Raw genomic sequence first — 18,047 nt, forward strand, 5'->3', positions numbered from 1 at the left:
TCTCAAATAGACAGCACAGCAAACATTGGACATCCAGAGTGCATCAAACATGATTTAGAGCTTGTTTATGGAAAACACGTTTTTTCTGTATTTCAATGTTGCAACTTGCTGAAAACTGTCCACAATGTTCATTTCATCTCAAATAGACAGCACAGCAAACATTGGACATCCAGAGTGCATCAAACATGATTTAAAGCTTGTGTTATGTAATAAATTAAAAAAAACTGTATTTCAATGTTGCAACTTAATGAAAACTGTCCACAATGTTCATTTCATCTCAAATAGACAGCACAGCAAAAATTGGACATCCAGAGTGCATCAAACATGATTTAGAGCTTGTTTATGGAAAAAACTGTTTTTTTTTTATTTCAATGTTGTAACTTGCTGAAAACTGTCCACAATGTTTATTTCATCTCAAATAGACAGCACAGCAAAAATTGGACATCCAGAGTGCATCAAACATAATTTAGAGCTTGTTTAAGGAAAACAAGTTTTTTCTGTATTTCAATGTTGCAACTTGCTGAAAACTGTCCACAATGTTCATTTCATCTCAATTTGACAGCACAGCAAAAATTGGACATCCAGAGTGCATCAAACATGATTTAGAGCTTGTTCATGGAAAAAAACGGGTTTTTTTTATTTTAATGTTGTAACTTGCTGAAAACTGTCCACAATGTTCATTTCATCTCAAATAGACAGCACAGCAAAAATTGGACATCCAGACTGCATCAAACATAATTTAGAGCTTGTTTAAGGAAAACAAGTTTTTTCTGTATTTCAATGTTGCAACTTGCTGAAAACTGTCCACATTGTTCATTTCATCTCAAATAGACAGCACAGCAAACATTGGACATCCAGAGTGCATCAAACATGATTTAGAGCTTGTTTATGTAATAAATTAAAAAAAACTGTATTTCAATGTTGCAACTTGCTGAAAACTGTCCACAATGTTCATTTCATCTCAATTTGACAGCACAGCAAAAATTGAACATCCAGAGTGCATCAAACATGATTTAGAGCTTGTTCATGGAAAAAAACGGGTTTTTTTTATTTTAATGTTGTAACTTGCTGAAAACTGTCCACAATGTTCATTTCATCTCAAATAGACAGCACAGCAAAAATTGGACATCCAGAGTGCATCAAACATAATTTAGAGCTTGTTTAAGGAAAACAAGTTTTTTCTGTATTTCAATGTTGCAACTTGCTGAAAACTGTCCACAATGTTCATTTCATCTCAAATAGACAGCACAGCAAACATTGGACATCCAGAGTGCATCAAACATGATTTAGAGCTTGTTTATGTAATAAATTAAAAAAAACTGTATTTCAATGTTGCAACTTAATGAAAACTGTCCACAATGTTCATTTCATCTCAAATAGACAGCACAGCAAAAATTGGACATCCAGAGTGCATCAAACATGATTTAGAGCTTGTTTATGTAAAACAAAATAATTCTGTATTTCAATGTTGCAACTTGCTGAAAACTGTCCACAATGTTCATTTCATCTCAAATAGACAGCACAAAAAACATTGGACATCCAGAGTGCATCAAACATGATTTAGAGCTTGTTTATGGAAAAAACTGTTTTTTTTTTATTTCAATGTTGTAACTTGCTGAAAACTGTCCACAATGTTCATTTCATCTCAAATAGACAGCACAGCAAACATTGGACATCCAGAGTGCATCAAACATGATTTAGAGCTTGTTTATGGAAAACACGTTTTTTCTGTATTTCAATGTTGCAACTTGCTGAAAACTGTCCACAATGTTCATTTCATCTCAAATAGACAGCACAGCAAACATTGGACATCCAGAGTGCATCAAACATGATTTAGAGCTTGTTTATGTAATAAATTAAAAAAAACTGTATTTCAATGTTGCAACTTGCTGAAAACTGTCCACAATGTTCATTTCATCTCAATTTGACAGCACAGCAAAAATTGAACATCCAGAGTGCATCAAACATGATTTAGAGCTTGTTTATGGAAAAAACTGTTTTTTTTTTTATTTCAATGTTGTAACTTGCTGAAAACTGTCCACAATATTCATTTCATCTCAAATAGACAGCACAGCAAAAATTGGACATCCAGAGTGCATCAAACATGATTTAGAGCTTGTTTATGTAAAACAAAATAATTCTGTATTTCAATGTTGCAACTTGCTGAAAACTGTCCACAATGTTCATTTCATCTCAAATAGACAGCACAGCAAACATTGGACATCCAGAGTGCATCAAACATAATTTAGAGCTTGTTTAAGGAAAACAAGTTTTTTCTGTATTTCAATGTTGCAACTTGCTGAAAACTGTCCACAATGTTCATTTCATCTCAAATAGACAGCACAGCAAAAATTGGACATCCAGAGTGCATCAAACATGATTTAGAGCTTGTTTATGGAAAAAACTGTTTTTTTTTTTATTTCAATGTTGTAACTTGCTGAAAACTGTCTACAATATTCATTTCATATCAAATAGACAGCACAGCAAAAATTGAACATCCAGAGTGCATCAAACATGATTTAGAGCTTGTTCATGGAAAAAAACGGGGTTTTTTTATTTTAATGTTGCAACTTGCTGAAAACTGTCCACAATGTTCATTTCATCTTAAATAGACAGCACAGCAAACATTGGACATCCAGGGTGCATCAAACATGATTTAGAGCTTGTTTATGTAATAAATTAAAAAAAACTGTATTTCAATGTTGCAACTTGCTGAAAACTGTCCACAATGTTCATTTCATCTCAATTTGACAGCACAGCAAAAATTGAACATCCAGAGTGCATCAAACATGATTTAGAGCTTGTTCATGGAAAAAAACGGGTTTTTTTTATTTTAATGTTGCAACTTGCTGAAAACTGTCCACAATGTTCATTTCATCTCAAATAGACAGCACAGCAAACATTGGACATCCAGGGTGCATCAAACATGATTTAGAGCTTGTTTATGTAATAAATTAAAAAAAACTGTATTTCAATGTTGCAACTTGCTGAAAACTGTCCACAATGTTCATTTCATCTCAATTTGACAGCACAGCAAAAATTGAACATCCAGAGTGCATCAAACATGATTTAGAGCTTGTTCATGGAAAAAAACGGGGTTTTTTTATTTTAATGTTGCAACTTGCTGAAAACTGTCCACAATGTTCATTTCATCTCAAATAGACAGCACAGCAAACATTGGACATCCAGGGTGCATCAAACATGATTTAGAGCTTGTTTATGTAATAAATTAAAAAAAACTGTATTTCAATGTTGCAACTTGCTGAAAACTGTCCACAATGTTCATTTCATCTCAATTTGACAGCACAGCAAAAATTGAACATCCAGAGTGCATCAAACATGATTTAGAGCTTGTTCATGGAAAAAAACGGGGTTTTTTTATTTTAATGTTGTAACTTGCTGAAAACTGTCCACAATGTTCATTTCATCTCAAATAGACAGCACAGCAAAAATTGGACATCCAGAGTGCATCAAACATAATTTAGAGCTTGTTTAAGGAAAACAAGTTTTTTCTGTATTTCAATGTTGCAACTTGCTGAAAACTGTCCACAATGTTCATTTCATCTCAAATAGACAGCACAGCAAACATTGGACATCCAGAGTGCATCAAACATGATTTAGAGCTTGTTTATGTAATAAATTAAAAAAAACTGTATTTCAATGTTGCAATTTAATGAAAACTGTCCACAATGTTCATTTCATCTCAAATAGACAGCACAGCAAAAATTGGACATCCAGAGTGCATCAAACATGATTTAGAGCTTGTTTATGGAAAAAACAGTTTTTTTTTTATTTCAATGTTGTAACTTGCTGAAAACTGTCCACAATGTTCATTTCATCTCAAATAGACAGCACAGCAAAAATTGGACATCCAGAGTGCATCAAACATGATTTAGAGCTTGTTTATGTAAAACAAAATAATTCTGTATTTCAATGTTGCAACTTGCTGAAAACTGTCCACAATGTTCATTTCATCTCAAATAGACAGCACAGCAAACATTGGACATCCAGAGTGCATCAAACATGATTTAGAGCTTGTTTATGGAAAAAACTGTTTTTTTTTTATTTCAATGTTGTAACTTGCTGAAAACTGTCCACAATGTTCATTTCATCTCAAATAGACAGCACAGCAAACATTGGACATCCAGAGTGCATCAAACATGATTTAGAGCTTGTTTATGGAAAACACGTTTTTTCTGTATTTCAATGTTGCAACTTGCTGAAAACTGTCCACAATGTTCATTTCATCTCAATTTGACAGCACAGCAAAAAATTGAACATCCAGAGTGCATCAAACATGATTTAGAGCTTGTTCATGGAAAAAAACGGGTTTTTTTTATTTTAATGTTGCAACTTGCTGAAAACTGTCCACAATGTTCATTTCATCTCAAATAGACAGCACAGCAAACATTGGACATCCAGGGTGCATCAAACATGATTTAGAGCTTGTTTATGTAATAAATTAAAAAAAACTGTATTTCAATGTTGCAACTTGCTGAAAACTGTCCACAATGTTCATTTCATCTCAATTTGACAGCACAGCAAAAATTGAACATCCAGAGTGCATCAAACATGATTTAGAGCTTGTTCATGGAAAAAAACGGGGTTTTTTTATTTTAATGTTGCAACTTGCTGAAAACTGTCCACAATGTTCATTTCATCTCAAATAGACAGCACAGCAAACATTGGACATCCAGGGTGCATCAAACATGATTTAGAGCTTGTTTATGTAATAAATTAAAAAAAACTGTATTTCAATGTTGCAACTTGCTGAAAACTGTCCACAATGTTCATTTCATCTCAATTTGACAGCACAGCAAAAATTGAACATCCAGAGTGCATCAAACATGATTTAGAGCTTGTTCATGGAAAAAAACGGGGTTTTTTTATTTTAATGTTGTAACTTGCTGAAAACTGTCCACAATGTTCATTTCATCTCAAATAGACAGCACAGCAAAAATTGGACATCCAGAGTGCATCAAACATAATTTAGAGCTTGTTTAAGGAAAACAAGTTTTTTCTGTATTTCAATGTTGCAACTTGCTGAAAACTGTCCACAATGTTCATTTCATCTCAAATAGACAGCACAGCAAACATTGGACATCCAGAGTGCATCAAACATGATTTAGAGCTTGTTTATGTAATAAATTAAAAAAAACTGTATTTCAATGTTGCAATTTAATGAAAACTGTCCACAATGTTCATTTCATCTCAAATAGACAGCACAGCAAAAATTGGACATCCAGAGTGCATCAAACATGATTTAGAGCTTGTTTATGGAAAAAACTGTTTTTTTTTTATTTCAATGTTGTAACTTGCTGAAAACTGTCCACAATGTTCATTTCATCTCAAATAGACAGCACAGCAAAAATTGGACATCCAGAGTGCATCAAACATGATTTAGAGCTTGTTTATGTAAAACAAAATAATTCTGTATTTCAATGTTGCAACTTGCTGAAAACTGTCCACAATGTTTATTTCATCTCAAATAGACAGCACAGCAAAAATTGGACATCCAGAGTGCATCAAACATAATTTAGAGCTTGTTTAAGGAAAACAAGTTTTTTCTGTATTTCAATGTTGCAACTTGCTGAAAACTGTCCACAATGTTCATTTCATCTCAATTTGACAGCACAGCAAAAATTGGACATCCAGAGTGCATCAAACATGATTTAGAGCTTGTTCATGGAAAAAAACGGGTTTTTTTTATTTTAATGTTGTAACTTGCTGAAAACTGTCCACAATGTTCATTTCATCTCAAATAGACAGCACAGCAAAAATTGGACATCCAGACTGCATCAAACATAATTTAGAGCTTGTTTAAGGAAAACAAGTTTTTTCTGTATTTCAATGTTGCAACTTGCTGAAAACTGTCCACATTGTTCATTTCATCTCAAATAGACAGCACAGCAAACATTGGACATCCAGAGTGCATCAAACATGATTTAGAGCTTGTTTATGTAATAAATTAAAAAAAACTGTATTTCAATGTTGCAACTTGCTGAAAACTGTCCACAATGTTCATTTCATCTCAATTTGACAGCACAGCAAAAATTGAACATCCAGAGTGCATCAAACATGATTTAGAGCTTGTTCATGGAAAAAAACGGGTTTTTTTTATTTTAATGTTGTAACTTGCTGAAAACTGTCCACAATGTTCATTTCATCTCAAATAGACAGCACAGCAAAAATTGGACATCCAGAGTGCATCAAACATAATTTAGAGCTTGTTTAAGGAAAACAAGTTTTTTCTGTATTTCAATGTTGCAACTTGCTGAAAACTGTCCACAATGTTCATTTCATCTCAAATAGACAGCACAGCAAACATTGGACATCCAGAGTGCATCAAACATGATTTAGAGCTTGTTTATGTAATAAATTAAAAAAAACTGTATTTCAATGTTGCAACTTAATGAAAACTGTCCACAATGTTCATTTCATCTCAAATAGACAGCACAGCAAAAATTGGACATCCAGAGTGCATCAAACATGATTTAGAGCTTGTTTATGTAAAACAAAATAATTCTGTATTTCAATGTTGCAACTTGCTGAAAACTGTCCACAATGTTCATTTCATCTCAAATAGACAGCACAAAAAACATTGGACATCCAGAGTGCATCAAACATGATTTAGAGCTTGTTTATGGAAAAAACTGTTTTTTTTTTATTTCAATGTTGTAACTTGCTGAAAACTGTCCACAATGTTCATTTCATCTCAAATAGACAGCACAGCAAACATTGGACATCCAGAGTGCATCAAACATGATTTAGAGCTTGTTTATGGAAAACACGTTTTTTCTGTATTTCAATGTTGCAACTTGCTGAAAACTGTCCACAATGTTCATTTCATCTCAAATAGACAGCACAGCAAACATTGGACATCCAGAGTGCATCAAACATGATTTAGAGCTTGTTTATGTAATAAATTAAAAAAAACTGTATTTCAATGTTGCAACTTGCTGAAAACTGTCCACAATGTTCATTTCATCTCAATTTGACAGCACAGCAAAAATTGAACATCCAGAGTGCATCAAACATGATTTAGAGCTTGTTTATGGAAAAAACTGTTTTTTTTTTTATTTCAATGTTGTAACTTGCTGAAAACTGTCCACAATATTCATTTCATCTCAAATAGACAGCACAGCAAAAATTGGACATCCAGAGTGCATCAAACATGATTTAGAGCTTGTTTATGTAAAACAAAATAATTCTGTATTTCAATGTTGCAACTTGCTGAAAACTGTCCACAATGTTCATTTCATCTCAAATAGACAGCACAGCAAACATTGGACATCCAGAGTGCATCAAACATAATTTAGAGCTTGTTTAAGGAAAACAAGTTTTTTCTGTATTTCAATGTTGCAACTTGCTGAAAACTGTCCACAATGTTCATTTCATCTCAAATAAACAGCACAGCAAAAATTGGACATCCAGAGTGCATCAAACATGATTTAGAGCTTGTTTATGGAAAAAACTGTTTTTTTTTTTATTTCAATGTTGTAACTTGCTGAAAACTGTCTACAATATTCATTTCATATCAAATAGACAGCACAGCAAAAATTGAACATCCAGAGTGCATCAAACATGATTTAGAGCTTGTTCATGGAAAAAAACGGGGTTTTTTTATTTTAATGTTGCAACTTGCTGAAAACTGTCCACAATGTTCATTTCATCTTAAATAGACAGCACAGCAAACATTGGACATCCAGGGTGCATCAAACATGATTTAGAGCTTGTTTATGTAATAAATTAAAAAAAACTGTATTTCAATGTTGCAACTTGCTGAAAACTGTCCACAATGTTCATTTCATCTCAATTTGACAGCACAGCAAAAATTGAACATCCAGAGTGCATCAAACATGATTTAGAGCTTGTTCATGGAAAAAAACGGGTTTTTTTTATTTTAATGTTGCAACTTGCTGAAAACTGTCCACAATGTTCATTTCATCTCAAATAGACAGCACAGCAAACATTGGACATCCAGGGTGCATCAAACATGATTTAGAGCTTGTTTATGTAATAAATTAAAAAAAACTGTATTTCAATGTTGCAACTTGCTGAAAACTGTCCACAATGTTCATTTCATCTCAATTTGACAGCACAGCAAAAATTGAACATCCAGAGTGCATCAAACATGATTTAGAGCTTGTTCATGGAAAAAAACGGGGTTTTTTTATTTTAATGTTGCAACTTGCTGAAAACTGTCCACAATGTTCATTTCATCTCAAATAGACAGCACAGCAAACATTGGACATCCAGGGTGCATCAAACATGATTTAGAGCTTGTTTATGTAATAAATTAAAAAAAACTGTATTTCAATGTTGCAACTTGCTGAAAACTGTCCACAATGTTCATTTCATCTCAATTTGACAGCACAGCAAAAATTGAACATCCAGAGTGCATCAAACATGATTTAGAGCTTGTTCATGGAAAAAAACGGGGTTTTTTTATTTTAATGTTGTAACTTGCTGAAAACTGTCCACAATGTTCATTTCATCTCAAATAGACAGCACAGCAAAAATTGGACATCCAGAGTGCATCAAACATAATTTAGAGCTTGTTTAAGGAAAACAAGTTTTTTCTGTATTTCAATGTTGCAACTTGCTGAAAACTGTCCACAATGTTCATTTCATCTCAAATAGACAGCACAGCAAACATTGGACATCCAGAGTGCATCAAACATGATTTAGAGCTTGTTTATGTAATAAATTAAAAAAAACTGTATTTCAATGTTGCAATTTAATGAAAACTGTCCACAATGTTCATTTCATCTCAAATAGACAGCACAGCAAAAATTGGACATCCAGAGTGCATCAAACATGATTTAGAGCTTGTTTATGGAAAAAACAGTTTTTTTTTTATTTCAATGTTGTAACTTGCTGAAAACTGTCCACAATGTTCATTTCATCTCAAATAGACAGCACAGCAAAAATTGGACATCCAGAGTGCATCAAACATGATTTAGAGCTTGTTTATGTAAAACAAAATAATTCTGTATTTCAATGTTGCAACTTGCTGAAAACTGTCCACAATGTTCATTTCATCTCAAATAGACAGCACAGCAAACATTGGACATCCAGAGTGCATCAAACATGATTTAGAGCTTGTTTATGGAAAAAACTGTTTTTTTTTTATTTCAATGTTGTAACTTGCTGAAAACTGTCCACAATGTTCATTTCATCTCAAATAGACAGCACAGCAAACATTGGACATCCAGAGTGCATCAAACATGATTTAGAGCTTGTTTATGGAAAACACGTTTTTTCTGTATTTCAATGTTGCAACTTGCTGAAAACTGTCCACAATGTTCATTTCATCTCAATTTGACAGCACAGCAAAAAATTGAACATCCAGAGTGCATCAAACATGATTTAGAGCTTGTTCATGGAAAAAAACGGGTTTTTTTTATTTTAATGTTGCAACTTGCTGAAAACTGTCCACAATGTTCATTTCATCTCAAATAGACAGCACAGCAAACATTGGACATCCAGGGTGCATCAAACATGATTTAGAGCTTGTTTATGTAATAAATTAAAAAAAACTGTATTTCAATGTTGCAACTTGCTGAAAACTGTCCACAATGTTCATTTCATCTCAATTTGACAGCACAGCAAAAATTGAACATCCAGAGTGCATCAAACATGATTTAGAGCTTGTTCATGGAAAAAAACGGGGTTTTTTTATTTTAATGTTGCAACTTGCTGAAAACTGTCCACAATGTTCATTTCATCTCAAATAGACAGCACAGCAAACATTGGACATCCAGGGTGCATCAAACATGATTTAGAGCTTGTTTATGTAATAAATTAAAAAAAACTGTATTTCAATGTTGCAACTTGCTGAAAACTGTCCACAATGTTCATTTCATCTCAATTTGACAGCACAGCAAAAATTGAACATCCAGAGTGCATCAAACATGATTTAGAGCTTGTTCATGGAAAAAAACGGGGTTTTTTTATTTTAATGTTGTAACTTGCTGAAAACTGTCCACAATGTTCATTTCATCTCAAATAGACAGCACAGCAAAAATTGGACATCCAGAGTGCATCAAACATAATTTAGAGCTTGTTTAAGGAAAACAAGTTTTTTCTGTATTTCAATGTTGCAACTTGCTGAAAACTGTCCACAATGTTCATTTCATCTCAAATAGACAGCACAGCAAACATTGGACATCCAGAGTGCATCAAACATGATTTAGAGCTTGTTTATGTAATAAATTAAAAAAAACTGTATTTCAATGTTGCAATTTAATGAAAACTGTCCACAATGTTCATTTCATCTCAAATAGACAGCACAGCAAAAATTGGACATCCAGAGTGCATCAAACATGATTTAGAGCTTGTTTATGGAAAAAACTGTTTTTTTTTTATTTCAATGTTGTAACTTGCTGAAAACTGTCCACAATGTTCATTTCATCTCAAATAGACAGCACAGCAAAAATTGGACATCCAGAGTGCATCAAACATGATTTAGAGCTTGTTTATGTAAAACAAAATAATTCTGTATTTCAATGTTGCAACTTGCTGAAAACTGTCCACAATGTTCATTTCATCTCAAATAGACAGCACAGCAAACATTGGACATCCAGAGTGCATCAAACATGATTTAGAGCTTGTTTATGGAAAAAACTGTTTTTTTTTTTATTTCAATGTTGTAACTTGCTGAAAACTGTCCACAATGTTCATTTCATCTCAAATAGACAGCACAGCAAACATTGGACATCCAGAGTGCATCAAACATGATTTAGAGCTTGTTTATGGAAAACACGTTTTTTCTGTATTTCAATGTTGCAACTTGCTGAAAACTGTCCACAATGTTCATTTCATCTCAAATACACAGCACAGCAAACATTGGACATCCAGAGTGCATCAAACATGATTTAGAGCTTGTTGATGGAAAAAACTTTTTTATTTTTTATTTCAATGGTATAACTTGCTGAAAACTGTCCACAATGTTAATTTCATCGCAAATAGACATCACAGCAAAAATTGGACATCCAGAGTGCATCAAACATAATTTAGAGCTTGTTTAAGGAAAACAAGTTTTTTCTGTATTTCAATGTTGCAACTTGCTGAAAACTGTCCACAATGTTCATTTCATCTCAAATAGACAGCACAGCAAACATTGGACATCCAGAGTGCATCAAACATGATTTAAAGCTTGTGTTATGTAATAAATAAAAAAAAACTGTATTTCAATGTTGCAACTTAATGAAAACTGTCCACAATGTTCATTTCATCTCAAATAGACAGCACAGCAAAAATTGGACATCCAGAGTGCATCAAACATGATTTAGAGCTTGTTTATGGAAAAAACTGTTTTTTTTTTTATTTCAATGTTGTAACTTGCTCTAAACTGTCCACAATGTTCATTTCATCTCAAATAGACAGCACAGCAAAAATTGGACATCCAGAGTGCATCAAACATGATTTAGAGCTTGTTTATGTAAAACAAAATAATTCTGTATTTCAATGTTGCAACTTGCTGAAAACTGTCCACAATGTTCATTTCATCTCAAATAGACAGCACAGCAAACATTGGACATCCAGAGTGCATCAAACATGATTTAGAGCTTGTTTATGGAAAAAACTGTTTTTTTTTTATTTCAATGTTGTAACTTGCTGAAAACTGTCCACAATGTTCATTTCATCTCAAATAGACAGCACAGCAAAAATTGGACATCCAGAGTGCATCAAACATAATTTAGAGCTTGTTTAAGGAAAACAAGTTTTTTCTGTATTTCAATGTTGCAACTTGCTGAAAACTGTCCACAATGTTCATTTCATCTCAAATAGACAGCACAGCAAACATTGGACATCCAGAGTGCATCAAACATGATTTAGAGCTTGTTTATGTAATAAATTTAAAAAAACTGTATTTCAATGTTGCAACTTAATGAAAACTGTCCACAATGTTCATTTCATCTCAAATAGACAGCACAGCAAAAATTGGACATCCAGAGTGCATCAAACATGATTTAGAGCTTGTTTATGGAAAAAACTGTTTTTTTTTTATTTCAATGTTGTAACTTGCTGAAAACTGTCCACAATGTTCATTTCATCTCAAATAGACAGCACAGCAAAAATTGGACATCCAGAGTGCATCAAACATGATTTAGAGCTTGTTTATGTAAAACAAAATAATTCTGTATTTCAATGTTGCAACTTGCTGAAAACTGTCCACAATGTTCATTTCATCTCAAATAGACAGCACAGCAAACATTGGACATCCAGAGTGCATCAAACATGATTTAGAGCTTGTTTATGGAAAAAACTGTTTTTTTTTTATTTCAATGTTGTAACTTGCTGAAAACTGTCCACAATGTTCATTTCATCTCAAATAGACAGCACAGCAAACATTGGACATCCAGAGTGCATCAAACATGATTTAGAGCTTGTTTATGGAAAACACGTTTTTTCTGTATTTCAATGTTGCAACTTGCTGAAAACTGTCCACAATGTTCATTTCATCTCAAATACACAGCACAGCAAACATTGGACATCCAGAGTGCATCAAACATGATTTAGAGCTTGTTTATGGAAAAAACTTTTTTATTTTTTATTTCAATGGTATAACTTGCTGAAAACTGTCCACAATGTTAATTTCATCGCAAATAGACATCACAGCAAAAATTGGACATCCAGAGTGCATCAAACATAATTTAGAGCTTGTTTAAGGAAAACAAGTTTTTTCTGTATTTCAATGTTGCAACTTGCTGAAAACTGTCCACAATGTTCATTTCATCTCAAATAGACAGCACAGCAAACATTGGACATCCAGAGTGCATCAAACATGATTTAAAGCTTGTGTTATGTAATAAATTATAAAAAACTGTATTTCAATGTTGCAACTTAATGAAAACTGTCCACAATGTTCATTTCATCTCAAATAGACAGCACAGCAAAAATTGGACATCCAGAGTGCATCAAACATGATTTAGAGCTTGTTTATGGAAAAAACTGTTTTTTTTTTATTTCAATGTTGTAACTTGCTGAAAACTGTCCACAATGTTCATTTCATCTCAAATAGACAGCACAGCAAAAATTGGACATCCAGAGTGCATCAAACATGATTTAGAGCTTGTTTATGTAAAACAAAATAATTCTGTATTTCAATGTTGCAACTTGCTGAAAACTGTCCACAATGTTCATTTCATCTCAAATAGACAGCACAGCAAACATTGGACATCCAGAGTGCATCAAACATGATTTAGAGCTTGTTTATGGAAAAAACTGTTTTTTTTTTATTTCAATGTTGTAACTTGCTGAAAACTGTCCACAATGTTCATTTCATCTCAAATAGACAGCACAGCAAAAATTGGACATCCAGAGTGCATCAAACATAATTTAGAGCTTGTTTAAGGAAAACAAGTTTTTTCTGTATTTCAATGTTGCAACTTGCTGAAAACTGTCCACAATGTTCATTTCATCTCAAATAGACAGCACAGCAAACATTGGACATCCAGAGTGCATCAAACATGATTTAGAGCTTGTTTATGGAAAAAACTGTTTTTTTTTTATTTCAATGTTGTAACTTGCTGAAAACTGTCCACAATGTTAATTTCATCGCAAATAGACATCACAGCAAAAATTGGACATCCAGAGTGCATCAAACATGATTTAGAGCTTGTTTATGTAAAACAAAATAATTCTGTATTTCAATGTTGCAACTTGCTGAAAACTGTCCACAATGTTCATTTCATCTCAAATACACAGCACAGCAAACATTGGACATCCAGAGTGCATCAAACATGATTTAGAGCTTGTTTATGGAAAAAACTTTTTTATTTTTTATTTTAATGGTATAACTTGCTGAAAACTGTCCACAATGTTAATTTCATCGCAAATAGACATCACAGCAAAAATTGGACATCCAGAGTGCATCAAACATAATTTAGAGCTTGTTTAAGGAAAACAAGTTTTTTCTGTATTTCAATGTTGCAACTTGCTGAAAACTGTCCACAATGTTCATTTCATCTCAAATAGACAGCACAGCAAACATTGGACATCCAGAGTGCATCAAACATGATTTAGAGCTTGTTTATGTAATAAATTAAAAAAAACTGTATTTCAATGTTGCAACTTAATGAAAACTGTCCACAATGTTCATTTCATCTCAAATAGACAGCACAGCAAAAATTGGACATCCAGAGTGCATCAGACATGATTTAGAGCTTGTTTATGGAAAAAACTGTTTTTTTTTTATTTCAATGTTGTAACTTGCTGAAAACTGTCCACAATGTTCATTTCATCTCAAATAGACAGCACAGCAAAAATTGGACATCCAGAGTGCATCAAACATGATTTAGAGCTTGTTTATGTAAAACAAAATAATTCTGTATTTCAATGTTGCAACTTGCTGAAAACTGTCCACAATGTTCATTTCATCTCAAATACACAGCACAGCAAACATTGGACATCCAGAGTGCATCAAACATGATTTAGAGCTTGTTTATGGAAAAAACTGTTTTTTTTTTATTTCAATGTTGTAACTTGCTGAAAACTGTCCACAATGTTCATTTCATCTCAAATAGACAGCACAGCAAACATTGGACATCCAGAGTGCATCAAACATGATTTAGAGCTTGTTTATGGAAAACACGTTTTTTCTGTATTTCAATGTTGCAACTTGCTGAAAACTGTCCACAATGTTCATTTCATCTCAAATAGACAGCACAGCAAACATTGGACATCCAGAGTGCATCAAACATGATTTAAAGCTTGTGTTATGTAATAAATAAAAAAAAACTGTATTTCAATGTTGCAACTTAATGAAAACTGTCCACAATGTTCATTTCATCTCAAATAGACAGCACAGCAAAAATTGGACATCCAGAGTGCATCAAACATGATTTAGAGCTTGTTTATGGAAAAAACTGTTTTTTTTTTATTTCAATGTTGTAACTTGCTGAAAACTGTCCACAATGTTCATTTCATCTCAAATAGACAGCACAGCAAAAATTGGACATCCAGAGTGCATCAAACATAATTTAGAGCTTGTTTAAGGAAAACAAGTTTTTTCTGTATTTCAATGTTGCAACTTGCTGAAAACTGTCCACAATGTTCATTTCATCTCAAATAGACAGCACAGCAAACATTGGACATCCAGAGTGCATCAAACATGATTTAGAGCTTGTTTATGTAATAAATTAAAAAAAACTGTATTTCAATGTTGCAACTTAATGAAAACTGTCCACAATGTTCATTTCATCTCAAATAGACAGCACAGCAAAAATTGGACATCCAGAGTGCATCAAACATGATTTAGAGCTTGTTTATGTAAAACAAAATAATTCTGTATTTCAATGTTGCAACTTGCTGAAAACTGTCCACAATGTTCATTTCATCTCAAATAGACAGCACAGCAAACATTGGACATCCAGAGTGCATCAAACATGATTTAGAGCTTGTTTATGGAAAAAACTGTTTTTTTTTTATTTCAATGTTGTAACTTGCTGAAAACTGTCCACAATGTTCATTTCATCTCAAATAGACAGCACAGCAAACATTGGACATCCAGAGTGCATCAAACATGATTTAGAGCTTGTTTATGGAAAACACGTTTTTTCTGTATTTCAATGTTGCAACTTGCTGAAAACTGTCCACAATGTTCATTTCATCTCAAATACACAGCACAGCAAACATTGGACATCCAGAGTGCATCAAACATGATTTAGAGCTTGTTTATGGAAAAAACTTTTTTATTTTTTATTTTAATGGTATAACTTGCTGAAAACTGTCCACAATGTTAATTTCATCGCAAATAGACATCACAGCAAAAATTGGACATCCAGAGTGCATCAAACATGATTTAGAGCTTGTTTATGTAAAACAAAATAATTCTGTATTTCAATGTTGCAACTTGCTGAAAACTGTCCACAATGTTCATTTCATCTCAAATAGACAGCACAGCAAAAATTGGACATCCAGAGTGCATCAAACATGATTTAGAGCTTGTTTATGGAAAAAAATGTTTATTTTTTATTTTTAAGTTGTGACTTGCTGAAAACTGTCCACAATGTTCATTTCATCTCAAATAGACAGCACAGCAAACATTGGACATCCAGAGTGCATCAAACATGATTTAGAGCTTGTTTATGGAAAACACGTTTTTTCTGTATTTCAATGTTGCAACTTGCTGAAAACTGTCCACAATGTTCATTTCATCTCAAATACACAGCACAGCAAACATTGGACATCCAGAGTGCATCAAACATGATTTAGAGCTTGTTTATGGAAAAAACTGTTTTTTTTTTATTGGAGCTTGTTTAAGGAAAACAAGTTTTTTCTGTATTTCAATGTTGCAACTTGCTGAAAACTGTCCACAATGTTCATTTCATCTCAAATAGACAGCACAGCAAACATTGGACATCCAGAGTGCTGTCTATGTTGTAACTTGCTGAAAACTGTCCACAATGTTAATTTCATCTCAAATAGACAGCACAGCAAACATTGGACATCCAGAGTGCATCAAACATGATTTAGAGCTTGTTTATGGAAAACACGTTTTTTCTGTATTTCAATGTTGCAACTTGCTGAAAACTGTCCACAATGTTCATTTCATCTCAAATAGACAGCACAGCAAACATTGGACATCCAGAGTGCATCAAACATGATTTAAAGCTTGTGTTATGTAATAAATTAAAAAAAACTGTATTTCAATGTTGCAACTTAATGAAAACTGTCCACAATGTTCATTTCATCTCAAATAGACAGCACAGCAAAAATTGGACATCCAGAGTGCATCAAACATGATTTAGAGCTTGTTTATGGAAAAAACTGTTTTTTTTTTATTTCAATGTTGTAACTTGCTGAAAACTGTCCACAATGTTCATTTCATCTCAAATAGACAGCACAGCAAAAATTGGACATCCAGAGTGCATCAAACATAATTTAGAGCTTGTTTAAGGAAAACAAGTTTTTTCTGTATTTCAATGTTGCAACTTGCTGAAAACTGTCCACAATGTTCATTTCATCTCAAATAGACAGCACAGCAAACATTGGACATCCAGAGTGCATCAAACATGATTTAGAGCTTGTTTATGTAATAAATTAAAAAAAACTGTATTTCAATGTTGCAACTTAATGAAAACTGTCCACAATGTTCATTTCATCTCAAATAGACAGCACAGCAAAAATTGGACATCCAGAGTGCATCAAACATGATTTAGAGCTTGTTTATGTAAAACAAAATAATTCTGTATTTCAATGTTGCAACTTGCTGAAAACTGTCCACAATGTTCATTTCATCTCAAATAGACAGCACAGCAAACATTGGACATCCAGAGTGCATCAAACATGATTTAGAGCTTGTTTATGGAAAAAACTGTTTTTTTTTTATTTCAATGTTGTAACTTGCTGAAAACTGTCCACAATGTTCATTTCATCTCAAATAGACAGCACAGCAAACATTGGACATCCAGAGTGCATCAAACATGATTTAGAGCTTGTTTATGGAAAACACGTTTTTTCTGTATTTCAATGTTGCAACTTGCTGAAAACTGTCCACAATGTTCATTTCATCTCAAATACACAGCACAGCAAACATTGGACATCCAGAGTGCATCAAACATGATTTAGAGCTTGTTTATGGAAAAAACTTTTTTATTTTTTATTTTAATGGTATAACTTGCTGAAAACTGTCCACAATGTTAATTTCATCGCAAATAGACATCACAGCAAAAATTGGACATCCAGAGTGCATCAAACATGATTTAGAGCTTGTTTATGTAAAACAAAATAATTCTGTATTTCAATGTTGCAACTTGCTGAAAACTGTCCACAATGTTCATTTCATCTCAAATAGACAGCACAGCAAAAATTGGACATCCAGAGTGCATCAAACATGATTTAGAGCTTGTTTATGGAAAACACGTTTTTTCTGTATTTCAATGTTGCAACTTGCTGAAAACTGTCCACAATGTTCATTTCATCTCAAATACACAGCACAGCAAACATTGGACATCCAGAGTGCATCAAACATGATTTAGAGCTTGTTTATGGAAAAAACTGTTTTTTTTTTATTTCAATGTTGTAACTTGCTGAAA

Source organism: Oncorhynchus mykiss, chromosome 10 (assembly GCF_057628025.1).
Source record: "Oncorhynchus mykiss isolate SJ-2025 chromosome 10, ASM5762802v1, whole genome shotgun sequence".
NCBI classification, from domain to species: domain Eukaryota; kingdom Metazoa; phylum Chordata; class Actinopteri; order Salmoniformes; family Salmonidae; genus Oncorhynchus; species Oncorhynchus mykiss.